The 17,781-nt window shown below is 41.7% G+C and overlaps 1 pseudogene; it reads right to left on the bottom strand.

The window, feature by feature from the left end:
• Positions 1-1,010: 1,010 nt before the first annotated feature.
• LOC146705277 (uncharacterized) lies at positions 1,011-11,365 on the bottom strand (annotated as a pseudogene).
• Positions 11,366-17,781: the final 6,416 nt, after the last annotated feature.

Raw genomic sequence — 17,781 nt, forward strand, 5'->3', positions numbered from 1 at the left:
CTCTCCCTTTGTCTTTAATTTATACCTGGGAACATCTAAAAGCATCAGATCGGCTGACCTCAAAGATCTCCTGGGGCGATACGTACTAAGGAGTTCTGACAGGTAAGAAGGTGCAGTGCCATTTAAAACCTTAAAAGCCAGCAGTAAGATTTTAAAATCAATCCTAAAAGCAACTGGGAGCCAGTGGAGAGAGCAGAGAACCGGAGTGATGTGGTCTCTTTTTTTTGAACCGGTCAACAGGCGAGCGGCAGCGTTCTGCACCAGTTGAAGGCGATGTAGACAGGAACGATCTAGGCCAGCATAGAGGGAATTACAGTAGTCCAGCCGTGAAGTAATAAAAGCATGGACCACTCTTTCTAGATCGTTCCTGCAAAGGTAAGACTTGACTTTGGCTAAAATCCGTAAATGATAAAAAGATCCCTTAACTACAGAGCTGATTTGTTTGGACACATCTAAAACCTCCAGGACACCGGCACTCGAGGCCTGGAGTTGCCTACCCCTGGGTTAGAGCATGGTTGCAAACAGCTACATGACAGCTTCTTACAGTATAAAGTGCATTCAGGTGATTTGGGACTATAAATCTATCTGTGCTGACATACAGCTAATAAATGAGAATATGAATAAGAAGACAGGAAACAAAGAGAGGAAAGAACAAAAAATGAAATGAGTACATGAGATGAGTGAACAAGGATAGGAATGGAGCACTGGAACCTAGGAAAGCAAACAAGTAGCCTTCAAGAAATAAGGAAAAGAAACAAGGCGAGGAACAGAGGAAAAACATGAGAATAGAAAGAAGTACTGGAAAGAAAAAAGAAATGGTGGTAGTAGTACAAAGGAAGCCAGGATAGAAAAGGAATAAGCAAAAGAAATCAGGGTAACAAATGAGGAGGGGAAAGAAGTCAAATATAGGAAAGGAGAAAAGAAAATAAGGTGAAGGAGAAAGAAGATAGGAATAAAATCAGGACAGGAGAAGAGAGAGCTTGTCCTGATTCATTGAGGGATCTTTGATATTACACTGCTCGACCCGCCTCCCTCTGCTCCTCACTCGCCTCTTTCCTGTCAGTTTGTTCAGCTAACGAACTCTCGTTTGCATTTGGTACCCGAGGACACGGGCCTGTAACAAACAATAACGAGCAGCACTTTCAGGAAGACATCTACTTTGATGAAATCTACTCCCCACTGCTGCGGAATCCATTATTGTAAATTTAAATGTTATTAGGAAATAATCAGACAAGAGAGAGTTTTCAGGAAACGCTGTTACATGTTCAGTTTCTATGTCATATGTTAAAGCAAGATCTAGATTAAAGTGGTGGGTGGGTTCTTTACATTTTGAGAGAAGCCAATTGAGTCTAATAACAGATTAAATGCCGTGTTGAGGCTGTCATTTTTAGCATCTACATGGATGTTAAAATCACCCATAATAATTATTTCATCAGAGTTGAGCACTAAATCATATAAAAGGTCTGAGAAATCAGACAGAAACTCTGTGTAAGGCCCAGCTGACTGATAGATGATAACAAATAAGACTGTTTTTTTAAATTTCCAGCTAGGGTGGACAAGGCTAAGCATCAGGCTTTCAAATGAATTAAAAGTCTGTCTTGGTCTCTGGTTGATTAATAAACTGGAGTGGAAGATTGCTGCCACACCCGCTCCTCTGCCTGTGCTTTGAGGATTCTGACAGTAGTTTAAACGAATCAGTATCGTGTTGCTGCTGTAACCTTGTTTCAATAAGGCAGAGCACATTTGTTTGTTGATCAATTTTTACAATTTTCCAAAGTTTTAAATTTCCCTCAATTTTGCCTGCTCTGGCTCCTGGAAGACAATTGACTATGGAGTTTGATACCCTGCGGATGTGGTGAAAGTGGTGAAAAACACTTGGAGACAGATGAATGGGTTGGTAATGTACTGGGATGTACAGGGGTATGGCTAGCTACGGGTTTTTCGAGGGTGTGAAGCAGACTCTCCAATTCAGTTATCCCAGCCTCCAGAGCTGCAAATAGGCTAAATTTATTACAAGCACCATTGCTGCTAAAGGAGGCAGAGGGTTAACTTAACACCTGTCACAATGAGCAGGAAAGTGCAAGAGGGACAGGTGAAGAGGCCATGCTGCTAGTGAGTTAACTATGAGCTAAGCTAACCTAAGCTAGCGAATCCCTAAAGACGCAGAGGGAATACTGTGAATATAATTAGCGAGGGAATCAACAGATAATGTGCTTTGGATAAAGCATGTGAAGATTACACTACAGGGAGTGCAGAATTATTAGGCAAATGAGTATTTTGTCCACATCATCCTCTTCATGCATGTTGTCCTACTCCAAGCTGTATAGGCTCGAAAGCCTACTACCAATTAAGCATATTAGGTGATGTGCATCTCTGTAATGAGAAGGGGTGTGGTCTAATGACATCAACACCCTATATCAGGTGTGCATAATTATTAGGCAACGTCCTTTCCTTTGGCAAAATGGGTCAAAAGAAGGACTTGACAGGCTCAGAAAAGTCAAAAATAGTGAGATATCTTGCAGAGGGATGCAACGGTCTCAAAATTGCAAAGCTTCTGAAGCGTGATCATCGAACAATCAAGCGTTTCATTCAAAATAGTCAACAGGGTCGCAAGAAGCGTGTGGAAAAACCAAGGCGCCAAATAACTGCCCATGAACTGAGAAAAGTCAAGCGTGCAGCTGCCAAGATGCCACTTGCCACCAGTTTGGCCATATTTCAGAGCTGCAACATCACTGGAGTGCCCAAAAGCACAAGGTGTGCAATACTCAGAGACATGGCCAAGGTAAGAAAGGCTGAAAGACGACCACCACTGAACAAGACACACAAGCTGAAACGTCAAGACTGGGCCGAGAAATATCTCAAGACTGGTTTTTCTAAGGTTTTATGGACTGATGAAATGAGAGTGAGTCTTGATGGGCCAGATGGATGGGCCCGTGGCTGGATTGGTAAAGGGCAGAGAGCTCCAGTCCGACTCAGACGCCAGCAAGGTGGAGGTGGAGTACTGGTTTGGGCTGGTATCATCAAAGATGAGCTTGTGGGGCCTTTTCGGGTTGAGGATGGAGTCAAGCTCAACTCCCAGTCCTACTGCCAGTTTCTGGAAGACACCTTCTTCAAGCAGTGGTACAGGAAGAAGTCTGCATCCTTCAAGAAAAACATGATTTTCATGCAGGACAATGCTCCATCACACGCGTCCAAGTACTCCACAGCGTGGCTGGCAAGAAAGGGTATAAAAGAAGAAAAACTAATGACATGGCCTCCTTGTTCACCTGATCTGAACCCCATTGAGAACCTGTGGTCCATCATCAAATGTGAGATTTACAAGGAGGGAAAACAGTACACCTCTCTGAACAGTGTCTGGGAGGCTGTGGTTGCTGCTGCACGCAATGTTGATGGTGAACAGATCAAAACACTGACAGAATCCATGGATGGCAGGCTTTTGAGTGTCCTTGCAAAGAAAGGTGGCTATATTGGTCACTGATTTGTTTTTGTTTTGTTTTTGAATGTCAGAAATGTATATTTGTGAATGTGGAGATGTTATATTGGTTTCACTGGTAAAAATAAATAATTTAAATGGGTATATATTTGTTTTTTTGTTAAGTTGCCTAATAATTATGCACAGTAATAGTCACCTGCACACACAGATATCCCCCTAAAATAGCTAAAACTAAAAACAAACTAAAAACTACTTCCAAAAACATTCAGCTTTGATATTAATGAGTTTTTTGGGTTCATTGAGAACATGGTTGTTGTTCAATAATAAAATTATTCCTCAAAAATACAACTTGCCTAATAATTCTGCACTCCCTGTATGAAACTAGAGAATACATTTCCTGAAGAAAATGTAATGTGAATGCTAACAGCTGAATGGTTTGAGTTGAATTTTTATAATTGTTTAATTTTGTACACTGGTGTGTATATTAAATACGCCGAATCATTCACCTGAAAGACAAAGTGAAGAACTGTTGAAAGTTAAAGTTCACACAGCAGAAGAAATTTCAAAGTTGGATAGTAGCTGAACATCTTTAAATATACATTAGAAAAAATTGACTAATGACAAAAGAAAATTTAGAATCAGCAAAAAAATCTGAATGGATATTGAAAGCTCATATTCTTTATATCACTTGAAGAGTGGAATTAAGTATTTTAAATATCTAAACTCAAGAATCTCAAATGAAAAATCTGAATATTTGCTGTGTGTGTGAGTGTTTGTGTGTGTGCTACAGTATCAGTGAGTAAGTGGCATAAAGAGAAAGAGGGGAACTGGCATCAAATGAGCAGGTAAAATAGTTTTTAATCTTTAACTGTTTGATTTTTTTTTTGAGTTTTATTTTGAGACTAACTGTGTGATAGTGGGGAGATAAACTATACAGATTAAAAATAGGGACATGAAATTAGGCTAGATGAGTTGAAATGTGGGAGAATCCACTAGACATGTAAAGTTTCAGTTCTAATCATCCTGTCACAAAAGATGATTCTAAAAGTCATCAACTGACTCCAATTGCTCAGATTTGACAAATGCGCCAATTTGCCTCAGTGCACCTGTTTAAAAACTGCTGACTAAATCCAAGACCGTAACTCCTATGAAAATACTTGTTCTGTACAACAATGTGTTTTTCATGTTCCTGGTGTCAAAAATGTGGTCACTGGGGCAACCAACCTAAGTCGTGTGTGTCTCCTCCCAGGATCAAACCTGGAAGATTTCACTTGTTAGCCGAGTGTGTTGATTTCTGGAGATGGCTACACGTTGACAAAAAAACACCAGCCCATCCAGATGTTCGCTGGGCTAGCATGGGTCTATTCTAATAAGTATTCAGCTCCGGGTCACAGAGGAAAACTGAGGATGAAACTGCATTTGTTTGGTACTGCCATGTTGTCTTCATATATAGGAAGCACTGACCTTTGATATGTGTCAGGTCCAACCTCCAGATTCAACCTTAATATGAAGCAAAGAGCACAGCCAGCCTATCCTTTCAGAGACACCTGAATCAGTCCTGATGATGTTCTGGCACACTGTGAGGCGTTTCTGTTTTTCCTCACTGATAGATTACAGCTGCACATACATCCAAACTGACAGCTATCATCAGTATCACTCCACTGTTCCCACTGCTGGTCTCAGAAGCTGAATTATTTCTGAAGTCCTGTGACAGACGCAGTAATAATTTATGTCGTCTGCATGCTGTGAAAACATCATTTATGAAAACTAATGGATAGAAGATGCTGAAGGCACTAAGGGAACTGAACAAAACTCTAAAGGTTTTTTAAAAATTTTTTTATGTTTATTTCTGCTGTAAAGTTGGACATTTAACATGTGACTCTATCGGGGACCGACTCAATGCTGGAGCCCCTGGTGGTTGTAAGAGGAACCGCAGGTGCTTGTGCATCAGTGCCAGTTTACTTTCTCCTTCCTCTGTTACTCTGTATGGTTTGGTCATTTGTCACCTATCTGCATGCAGCAACAGAAAAACATACACACTCACTGCATTTACTAACCTGCAACACTGCATTTACTAAGCTTACATTAAGGGTTTTTTGAAAGGACCCTGAGATATGCCAGTGCATCTGCTCAGCTGTTTAAAAGAATATCAGTGAGGCAGAAAAAGTAGAGCTGTGGGTCTGTAGATATTTCACTGTCTGTAATAACAGTGGGAAGGTCGAAATGAAGCCTAAATTCTCCATCCTGCTCAAATTTCCTTATTCTCTATTCACGGAGTGATCTCACTGTCTTTCCCCACAGGTCTGTAGGATTTTTGCATTTCCTGTGTGTCTGTGAGAGAGAGATCCAGCAGGGGAATGTGGGTGATGCTTGGCCTTAGCGTGAACCACAAGGGACCAAGTGCAGCATTTCTATGAGCAGGATTGTCAGAAGCTGTCAAAGAGCTCTGTGAGCAGGTGATGTGTGGAATATAAAGGAGACCCGCTGAGGGCCGGGAGCAAGGACAGAAAACAAGGACAGGAAACAGGAAATGGAAGCAAACTATCAGAGGAAGAAAGAGGGGACAAGAAGAGAAAGAGAAACTGAGATTATACCAGAGGGTCTGCTGTGAAGCAATTTATACATGTCCATTATCAACTGGCTTTAAAAAAAAACCTAAATCCCCAGCCAGAGATGGTGGGTGTCCTTCAACGAGGCAGTTCCTCTGACGTCCAGCAGAGGCAGCAATGAGTCAGTCCCCATAGACTCCCATGTTAAAATCAGAAATAAAAATGTTTCCAGCCTGATACAAAAACTGTTTGGTCTTTATGGATAATTTGTAGATGTCCTCCTTTATAACACCTTTAGGGGGACAATGTTTTTATAAGTCACCTGTTTAAACTGGACTAAAGTTTGAGACCTTAGAGGCGGGGCCTCTTTGATTGTTAGGTGGACAGTATGCAGCGATGTGATTTTAAACAAAATTGAAAGTGAAAGTCTTTCTGCCGTGTACACAGCTGATAACTGAGCATTCCTCTGAATCTGAAGATGGGAAACAAGGAGAAGAAAGTCAAAGGAGCTTGCAAAGAAAAGCGTCTGGACTTTTTTTCAAGTAACTTAAAGAAGTCCAGACGCTTTTCTTTGCAAGCTCCTTTGACTACGATGACCTGGTTGACTGAGAACCTTCACAGACAAGGAGAAGAAAGAAATCAACAAAAGGAGATGAGGCAAGGGAACAAGGAGGGGAATGGAGGAGAGGAACTGAGCGAACAGGACGCAAGGATGGGGAAAACATCAGAATCAGAATACTATATTAATTATGTGGTTGGAGTCGCTTTGACAATAAGAACAGTAACAGACTGAACTGAATAAAATAATACATAATATTACAAAGTTTACAAAATATAAGAAACAATTCTAATATATAGAAACAGCTCAATTACAAATATACAGAATATTTCAGAGATTAAATATATTTCAGTAAACTTTATTATTTTCTCCACAGTGGGTGTGTAAATGGTGTAACTGTTGCACTGTGTACTGTGCTTTAGATGGAGGAGGTGTACAGAGATGTCCACAGGTGGGAATGATTTAAGCAAAGGAAACCAGGCTAGGACATAAGGAGAAGAAAGATACAAGGATAGTGTCGTGATCCTGGGTCGTTGACCCAGCGTTTTGTGTTTCTTTTTGGGTTCATCTTGTGTTTGGTGTTTATTCTGATTCTGTATTAATTCTTTGGGTTGGTTGTCGTGTTTATTATCCCTACCTGTGTCTCCCCTCTGTGCTCCGTTCAGGTCCCTGTGTTTTTGTTGCAAAACAGTCTGGGTGTTTCCGGTTTTACTTTGTAGGTCTGCCTCTCATCATGTCCATTAGTGTCAGCTGTGTCCACCCCTGCATGTCATCTCCTCATTACCTAGTGTGTATTTATAGTGTGTGTTGGCTTCTGTTCATCGTCGGATCGTCTGTGTTTCTTGGTGTAACTACGTCTCTCTGCAGTCTCCGCTCCCCGTTTCATGCTTAGGTTTGTTTTTTAGTTTTCCCAGTCTAGGTTTTTTCAGTCATTCGTCTTGTCTCACTACCTGTTCAGTCGCTCCACTTCTGCAAATAAAACTTCATTCTCATCACCAGTCAACTGCCTGCATTTTGGGTCCTTTTCCTCCTACACCACACGGCTCACGCCGGCAGCCGTGACAGATAGGAAAGGAGGAGAGGAACAAAAGAGTAAAGAGTTAAACACGTAAAGGAAAGAAAAAGAAACTAGAAGAGGAAAGAAGACAAGGAAAGGAAAGAAAAGTAGAGGTAAATGAAGGAGATGAGAGAAAGTTTAGAGAGGATAGGAAGCAAGAATAGGAAAGGAAGAAATGAGGCGAGAGTCATTCATCAAGGGGTCCTGGACGCGATGCCGGCCTCCCTCTGCTCTTCGCTCGCCTCCATCCTGTAGGTTTGTTCTGCTAACGAGGTCTCTTTTACAGCTCGTCCCCAAGGACCTGGTCCGCTGTTTGTGCACTTGGACTTCCTGTCACGTGCAGATGCTTCAAGAAATTGATGAGGTGAAGGCGGCAGCAGAGTGTGACAGGAAGTACAAACGAATTTCAGAGGCTGTCACAACAAACAGCCCTTTTCTACTGGAGGCTCACAGGAGGACCGCCAGAGGGGAGTGGAGATGATGGAGGCGCCGAGCTCCCTGTTACTTCTCCACTTCTCAGTCTGTGAGCCTCACATGCTGCACGAACGCTCGCCAACCATCAGAGCTCACTCTGAGGAGTCGCACGCTTGCATCACTGCTGCCATAACCACGTCCAGTCACTATCACCTCACACGGGCTTCATGCTGCCTGAAGAGACCACCAACCACGGTGCCAGCAGGGGGCACTGTGGGGTCAGCCTGCAGTTTCACAGCTCATTGAAAACAGAAACTAAAAGCATGCGTTTCAGGTTGAAGGAAAAATCATCAGTAAAAACTGCTCTGACATTTCATTAATTAATTTATCCATTCATTTATGATCATGTCCTCAGGAAGACACACATTGTATATAAAAGATGGAAAGAGCCTCTGTCATGTCACTTATTTGTCTGCATGTCTCCTTTACATGGAAGGAGCAGAGCAAACAAAGAGAGCAAACGAGAAAAGGAAACCAGAGGGAGAAAAAAAGAAGAGATAAGGAAGCTAGAAAAGGACACGAGGAGAGGAAACAAATAGAGTGCAGACAAGTAAAGGAACCAAGGAAATAAAGAAATACCAATTAACATGTGGGGAGAGGACATGTTTAGGTCATGGGCTGTACATAAAACAGGGGCTTTGTGACATCACCAGTCAACCAGTCATCATGTGACTGGCTGATGAAAGTTTCAGGTGAGTCCAGGTGTGTAACATGATGTAATGCTGTAACATGCTCCCTCTGTTTTTGTGAAATGGTTTGCAGCAGATGGTTTCTTCCTCTTAAAAGGCAGTTTTTTCTTCCTACAGTTGCCAAAGCACTTGCTCATAGGGGGTCATGTGATTGTTGGGGTTTTCTTTGTTGTATAACTGTAGGGTCTTTATCTTACAGTATAAAACTGACTGTTGTTGTGATTTGGCGCTTTATAAATGATGGCGAACCCCTGAGACTAAAGACCTGAACTCTTTTGTGTTTCTGCCTTTAATAAGACAGCCGTTGCCCTAATTGTTGCCACATTTTGTCACATGTCACTGATGCTGCATGGTGGCAGCAGTTGTGTATAGATGCACTTCCCTGATGAATGTTTGGTCGGCATGACACGTCAGTCGGCGCGGCGTGAAGCCTGTGGTTACTGCAAAGCTCTCCTAAAGTGTTTGTTTGTTCCTGGCTGTCGCTTTCCAGGTGACCAAACTGTGAATAAAACATAAATGGAGAACACTCACTGTCAAAGCCGGTCACGGCTCACTCTGAGAGGGCTAACAGGCGTAAGAGTGAAGGTGTGCGCGCACTCAGACGAACCTCTACGCCGGCGTGTGTCTGCACGCTGCGAGCGTTTGTGTCATTTGCTCAAACAGCAGCTTCCAGAGAGCGCAACATGTTTGGATGAATCAGTGCATGCCTGTGTGGGCCTGTAAGTAGTAAATGGACTGGTTCTAACACTATTCTACTCTGAACACTCAAAGCACCTCATTCACACCAGCACTTTTTTCTATGCTGTTTCTATTCACACATTCATACTCTGATGGATGCATTGGAGACACACACACACACACACACACACACACACACACACACACACACACACACAGTTCTTAAAACCAGGAAATATTCTGTATGTTAGAGTTTGGGACTATTTAAAAACACAATAATGTAAAAGCGCAATGAAGATTTTGTGCTTTTCGGGATCAGCAGGTGAGCTTCAGTGAGGTTACTTCCTCCTGTGAGGGAGTCATGACCAGTGTTGGTCAAGTTACTTGAAAAAAGTAATCAGTAACTAATTACAGATTACTTCCCCCCAAAAGTAATCCCGTTACTTTACTGATTACTTATTTTCAAAAGCAATTAATTACTTAATTACTTAGTTACTTAGTTACTTTTTAAAAACACGATTTACAACCTGAAGAGGTGATAAAGCGATAGATCTTTCAGCCCAATTCTACTTTTTCTGCATAATCCATCATACAAAATGTAATCAAATGGAAAGGTCCCCTTTTAAAACTTGTTTTATTAGTTTTAATCTTTTAACTTTATGCATCAAGCAAAAGTTTAATTATATGCAACATTCTCTGACTGGAAGAAATTTGTTTAACATTTAAACCTATTTTCTGCACATTCCAGCACATAAAATAAAATATTTTTTGTGTTTACACTCTCTCTTTCAAATAGATGCAAGTAAAACACAGCAGAACATAAATAAAATCAAAGACTAGCGGTCCTGTTGCTCTATTTTCACCTGTAAAGCAGGTGTGGGGTAGGCGGAGGTTTACCCTGTTGCAGGTGTGCTGCAGCGGTCAGTTGAAGAATCCGCGAGTTTCTCTGTGAATTTCCCATTACGTCGTAGCGCACTCGGTGCTTGCTTGGAAGTTTAGGGTTTTTTCTTTTCGCTGTAAAAATAAGTTTCCTTCCCACGCACAGCGGACACTAATGTTTTTGTCACTTTTTATGGAATCAAACTCAAAGTAAGGTCAGTACTTCCACGCTTTAAACGCTGCACGCTCATACTCTCTCCCGCACTTGATATATGATCCATTGTTGATCTGCACACAGCTGTTGCCACGAACGTCGCACTCGCTTACGTCACTGTCTTGAGACATTCTCGCAAAAAAATGACGGTTTTAGTAACGCAGTAACGCAGCGTTCCTACGGGAAAGTAACGGTAATCTAATTACCGTTTTTGCAATAGTAATCCCTTACTTTACTCGTTACTTGAAAAAAGTAATCAGATTACAGTAACATGTTTTAACGCGTTACTGCCCATCTCTGGTCATGACTTCCTGAAACATGCTGTATGGAGTGCTTTGAGTGCTTGAGTGGAGTAGGAAGGTGTTGCTGATTGACGTGTTGCACACGCTGTAATATTTAAGAAAACCCCACAAAGCCCTGCTTGGACCACCTTAGTGACGTGGCAGCAGTGGAGAGGGCATCCTGCTGCAGTGTTCAGGTCGTACAGATGGCTCTGTGTGAGACAGGAGGTCCCCTATTATTAAAGACAGTAAGCGGATCCAGGTGTTAGTGATCAGTGATCAGCTGTGAGAGTTTAAAGAGTCATAAGCATGAGTTTGTCTGTTTAAATGATCCACTCATGACAGAGCGACCTGCTGTGGACATTTTGCTGTGATTGGACATGTGCTTGATGGATGTGTTTGTGTGCAGCACCAGGGGCGAGCCATAGATAACCCACCTCTGGCGATCTGTCCACTGAGGAGAGGTGGGGGACACCTGGACCCTGAATGGATGACCGTTAGGAGAACAGATGAAACAGAGGAATTTACCTGAGTTAGCAGGTCCTTGTTCATGTCTATAGAGCAGCTGTTCTGTTAGCTGTGCGTTTAACCAGCACAGACGAAGACGCTGGGCTCAGACCGTCGGTCCTTCTGGGCTGCCATGGCGAGCATGTGTGGCTGGTTAGTACAGTTGGATGTCTCGAGACCACTTTTACGTGATCTTGGTCTCGACGGACTTTGGTCTTGTCTTGGTCACGTCTTGGTCTCGCTGTCTCGGTCTTGCTTTCTCAGATCGACATAGTGGTTGGGAGATTTGGAGTCAAACATCGGCGGAGCGGGGTGGGGGGGTGGCTTACTGGGCTTAAGCCCGCGTCGTTTTTTCAGAAGCATGGGGTCTTTTGGAGTGTTTCATAGTTAGATGCCTGACTGACAACTGTATAAAACAAAAACTACACATATTATTCGAAGCACATAGCGCACAGTCATAAATTCCCCCTCAATTTGGTATGATCCGAGCTCAGACACTAGGTGACTGAGCTCAGCACTTACACATGTGAACGAGGGGGGAGAAGCTGCTGCCTGTGAGTTTACTGTAGGAGAAGCACAGCCAGGCAGACAGAGGAGAACTGAAGTTCGAGCAGGTACCAAAGCAAATCATTCGTACTGTACAAATAATGTAAATATGACGGTGTATCACGAAAGATTGATGTCAAACTGATCACTTGACCCATATTACGTTACTTGTTCTTCGAGTGAATCAACAAATGGCGAAATGAAAAACTGAACAACAACAATGCTGTTTTTTAGAGTCTTAGCTTACATGTGTGTTTATTTCATATTTTCAGTTGTTTCCCTCCACGGCTAAATAAATCGGTTTCATTAATGCACTGATATACAGGAATGGACATAAGGAGCTTCTCTCAAAGAAAAAACTCTGGTAGTATTTTATATATTATGCTTTGTATGTTGTTCAGTATATTTCTATGCAAAACAAGAGGAATTTCAATACACAGCATTCACAGTTTAAACCAGATATTTACATAGGCTTTATGGAAAAATACATTTTTCTACTGTTAAACATCAATTTAGAGTAAACTTGTTTGGTTTTAGATAAATAAATATTGAAATATCTTTTGAATTAGTTAAATGTCAGAATAAAGAGAGACAGAGCTGTTTATTTTTTATCACTTTCATCAGATTTAGGAGTACATATACACTAAGTTTATTGTTAATTAATAAGAAACTCCAGACGATTCCATTCTGAGCTGAAGAAGCTTCTGATAGGTTAGTAGAGTCCATGTGAGTAAACTGGTGGCACACCTGTGGATGCATATAAGGCAAAACACAGAGCCTGTTTCTGTGACATGGGAAAATTAAGAGATATCAACCAAAACACCAGGAAAAGAATTGTGGAGCTCCATAAGTGTGGCTCACTTTTGAATACAATTTGGTGCCATTTGCAATTAAGAAATACAGACAGTTTCTCTCTTTACTCTTACAGTTAACAAATATGTTTTTTATATTTATCAATCTAAAACAAAATTAAACATTTAGTCTGATTTGATGTTACAATTAAAAAAGTGTTTTTATCTGAAGAGTAAATATCTGGTTTCAACTGTATATTTGATGATTGTCAGCACAAAGAGGGAGAGAGAGGAACAGAGAGGGAGAGAGAGGGAACAAGAGCAGGTGAGACACACATGTTAGTCAAAACTCATGAGAACATGAATCCAGTACCTAGTGTTCCTCTATGCTGTTGCATGCTGGGGGAGCAGGCTGAGGGTCGCAGATGCCAACAGACTTAATAAACTAATCCGTAAGGCCAGCAATGTTGTGGGGATGGAGCTGGACTCCCTCAAGGTGGTGTCGGAGAGGCGGATGCTGTCCAAGATAAAGACAATGTTGGATAACACCTCCCACCCACTCCATGACATGCTGGTCAGTCACAGGAGCTCGTTCAGTGAGAGACTGAGATTACCGAAAAGCACCACTGAACGACACAGGAAATCATTCCTGCCTGTGGCCATCTCCCTGTACAACGCATCCACTTAACACACTGTTTGCTGCTACAACTACACATGTTTCTTTTCCAACTATTTATTTATGAGTGGCTTATGTATGTATGTATGTATATATATGTATAATGTATATATTTTAGTTAGTGTATTGTCTGTCTTGTCTTAATGTTGGTTTAAAATGGAGCACTGTAACAAAAAATAATTTCCCCCAGGGATCAATAAAGTATTCTGATTCTGATTCTGATTCTTTTTAGATACCATTTGTTACTTTTCAAATTCTACATTTATTAAGTTTTGCAGGCTTGTTTGCACAACAAGGCTAAATAATTATATAAACTTTTCTGAATCTAAATAGTGGACTTTGGTAGAATTAAACAATAAGTGTAGTGCAGGTATATGATGATTTTTAGTGCTACTATCATCTAGTTCTGATTCTGGTTCTGTCTTGGTTACTGTTGTAGTCCTGTTTTAATTCCGGATCAGTTCTGGGTCTGGTTGAATCGGAGTTTAGTCCTCGTGTCTTGATACAGCCCAACTTTGTTCTGCCTTGCTGCTTAATTAAAAAAAATAGTTTAAAGTGTCCTGCATATGTCATATATATATTTTTTCCTATATGAAGTCATTCTTTTTTGAACAAAACTCAAAACACAGCCTAATAAATCTTTCAGTCATTTCAAAAGCATCAGCTCTAAGAGCCGTGCTTTGAGAGTGCTTTGTAGTGAATCAGAAGAGTCGACTCCCATTGAGCGAGAGCCGGCTCCTCACTTAATTTCCTTTCGCTGCTCAGCTCTCACACAGTGGCTCAACCATGCTCCAATCCCTCCATATTGTGGCCAATCACATGCGAGGATATAGGATAATATCATTATGTGGAAAACAGAGAGGGTGAGAGACACAACAGTCAAGTGGAGCGTGTGTCTGTCCTCTCAGTAAGTGAGTGAGACAGCGGTGAGGAGGGCTGTGCGAGTGCATCGCAAAAACACATAAATATGCCCGACACCCATAAACGAAGCAGCACCTGGCTGCAGTTTAAAGACTTTTTTGTCTCGGTCTTGGTCTCCTCTTGACTTGGTCTCGGTCTTGGTCTCGTCTCCACTTGGTCTCGGCCAACCCTCACACTTCTCACCATACATTACCACAAGCATTCACTCATTCATCCAACTCGCTGAACTCAGGTGTTCCAATCACTTCCACAGCCACAGGTAGACTGCTTCTACCAACATGGCTCCCTCTCAGGAGCTCAGTGAGTTCCAGCATTGATACTGTGATAGGATGTTACCCGTGCAACAAGTTCGGCCGTGAAATTTCCTCTGCTAAATATTCTACAGTCAGCTGTTAGTGGAATTAAAACAGAGTGGAAGTGAGTGGGAATGACAGCAACTTGGCCATGAAGCAGTAAAACCACAGAGCGGGGTCAGCTGAGGCGCAGCTTCAATCACATGTGCAGTGGTGTTAGAAATATTAGGCACACTGATTACTGTTAGCATAACCGTACATCGAAAATGTAAATGAACACGTCTAATGTGAATGAACATAAAAAACCTGTAACAGGGAATAAAATGCATTTCTAAAATCTGATGCATTGAGTGAAAGTGACAAATAGCAAAAGGATTGTGAAATTCACACTGATCTGTGTGTTAATTAACACATATGTTGTGTAACTATGGAAGTTTTTTAATACCTGTGTAAGTACATAACATCTGAAATTATGTCAAAGATGTAATTTTACAGTGGTTGTGTAACTTGTAGGATTATTGACCAAAACTGGTTAAATGAAAGATAATAATAGAAATGAATAGTTATTATTTACATATTCACAGATTTAATGACTTTGAACAATAAATGTTAAATGCCTGTAAAATTAAATGCTTGCATCATTAAAATTCAGTGAATATCATTAAATATAATTTCACAAAAACCTGTTTTAAAATAAAGTTTATAAGAGTGACATTCAGAAATATTTTGTTTCATTATTCAGTTTTTTCTAATATAGAAATATCAGTAGGAGTTAAATCAGGAACCGTTCTGCAGAAACTCAGAAAAATGGAAATGCGGGTGGTGGTGATGCGGTGGTGTTGGGGTGGTGGTGCGGGGTGGCCTCTCTGAGTTAGCAGAGGGAGTGCATGGAGTTTTCTTTGGATGAGGAGGTGATGACTTTTATCAAATAGGAAAATCAGTGGGAGGAAAACTAAAGATCATCAGCTTCCACATATAATACACTGGATCTAAATCTATAAGAACAGATGTTTCACCTTTTAAGCTGCCGGCACACAACAGCTAGTATTCAGTATTCAGTCAGTCACATCATTACACGTGATTTTATGTGGAGTCATATCTGATACTCGACGAGATCTGTAATTAGCAGTATGAAATAATTACAAAAACATCTTCTGGCTGTTTAAAAAAAGCTTCCTTAAGTTAGAAAACCATTTTAAAAGTAAAGATTTATTAAATATCTGATGGTTTTCTGTACAGCTGATGTCATCAGTAGAACAGTAGATGTGTGTAGTTATATACCTGTGTACTGCTTTTACTGCAGTATTTGACCTTTTATGGGTGGTATATCATTTTATGACATGAACTATAGATTAAATGTGCAACATGTTTCACATAAACTGTCATGGTCCGGGTGTGTCCTGTCTCCCTCCGAGTTGGCATCTCCACCCCTGGGAGGGGCCTCAGTGTTCTGCTGATTGCTCACACCTGTGGGTAATTAAGCCGGGGACTCATAAGGCCAGCGCACTCAACCTCTCTTCGCCAGATTCTCAGCTAACCCTGGTTAGTGCAGGCCACCACTATGAGGTCACACACACGCTTTGTAAACTGCCTTGTCTCATTGTGTGTTTCTCTCACAGCCACGCACCAAGTTGCCAGACACAAATCTCCGCCGAAGAGCTCCAATCCGGACGCTGGACCACCTGACAGTCCCACTGGCTGTTCACCCGACTCACCTGCCTGCCTCCCTGCTTCAACGGCAGGAATTTCGGACCACTCACCCAGACCACCCACCCCTCCACGCCACTACAGACCACCCGCGGCAAGTACGCAGTGCTAAGGAAAATTCAGAACGAACAGTTTGCCCATATTCCTCCTGAACCATACCTGAACGTCTGTACTCTATTTACAGTGACTCTGACCCTAACCCCGGACCCAGTTTGACTCTCCCTCCAGCCCAACCCCCGGAACTCCTGTTTCCACTGACCAACACCAGATTGCTTACTTAGCCCAGGCTGCTTAAAACCCCTTTGGTTTAGTTGTGGCATTTTGCACTTGTTAAACGCACATTCCAGTTTCCTGTTTATGAACACTTATTGACAAAATAAACGTTGTCTCTAAAACTACTTACGTGCTGTTCGGCTTCCAGCATTTGAGTCCTTTCTCTTTTGAGGCGGCCTCGGCCGTGACATAAACTCTCATAATAAATCAAAATAATAACAGTATTTTTCTGTTATTTTAAGCCTGAATAAAATAAAGTTAACAGTGTTCTGTTATGGTCTGTTTAACCCTCCCCAGCCACGCTGGCCCCCCCTCCGGGGTCTCAAACAGACCCTGGAGCATCCTCTGTTTAACCGTCATGCAGTCAGAATTACACGAGGTCCAGGTTCAACCTTTGAGTCCTTGGTGTTGGTGTTGTTGGAGGTTTCTGTGTCTCTGTGAAGTTGTGGACGTGCCAGTGAGCTGATGTTTGCCTGTTTATTCAGACTCTCTTTGCACAGCCAATCACAGCAGCCGTCTGCAGGCCCAGACAGACAGTGTGATGGATGGCCCCCCGCTCTATCTTTAGAAGCACTAAGAAGGCCAAAAGCCATATAATTGCAGTCCAATTAACATGGACAGAATGACTAATATGGACCTACTCCCATTTCCACCTTCCTCTCCTCCCCCTCCATCAACCTCTTCTTTCCTCCCTCACCTTTAATTTTTTCAAACATCCTTTCACTGTCCTCTCTCCGTTCGGTGTGTCTGTCGCTCCTTTGACCTCATCTTCTACTTCACACTGATGAGCAGGATAAGGCCAGTTACCCTAGTGTGTCTGTTTGTGGGTTTCTCGTGTGCCTGTTTGCTGCCTCGGCTCTCAGCCTGCTGATTTTGCTATTTCTTCTTGTAAATGCAGATGCTAGTCTTTCCCTTGAATAACCACTCAGAGAGTGGGAGTACATGCTGATAACACAAAGGAGTGATAAAAAAAAGTGGTACTGTTTTTTACTTTGGGATAACTGGAAAACCCTCTGACCTGTAAATTGTTTCAGAAGAAGTAGAAGAAGAAGAAGCCTTTAATTGTCCCACAAGGGGAAATTCGTGTGTAACAGCAGCAAGAAAGACACATATACAAACAGTACACAAGACAGAACAGAAACATGCACAATTTTTACATATTGACATCAAGGACAATGGTTGCCAAAAACAGAGTACTGTACCGTTAATAAGTTAAATAAAATTAAATACAGATAAGATGCAAACCCTGGTTAT

This window comes from Copadichromis virginalis, linkage group LG7, assembly GCF_057382275.1.
Source record: "Copadichromis virginalis isolate Kocher_CV1m ecotype Utaka linkage group LG7, C_Virginalis_male_GT1.1, whole genome shotgun sequence".
NCBI lineage: Eukaryota > Metazoa > Chordata > Actinopteri > Cichliformes > Cichlidae > Copadichromis > Copadichromis virginalis.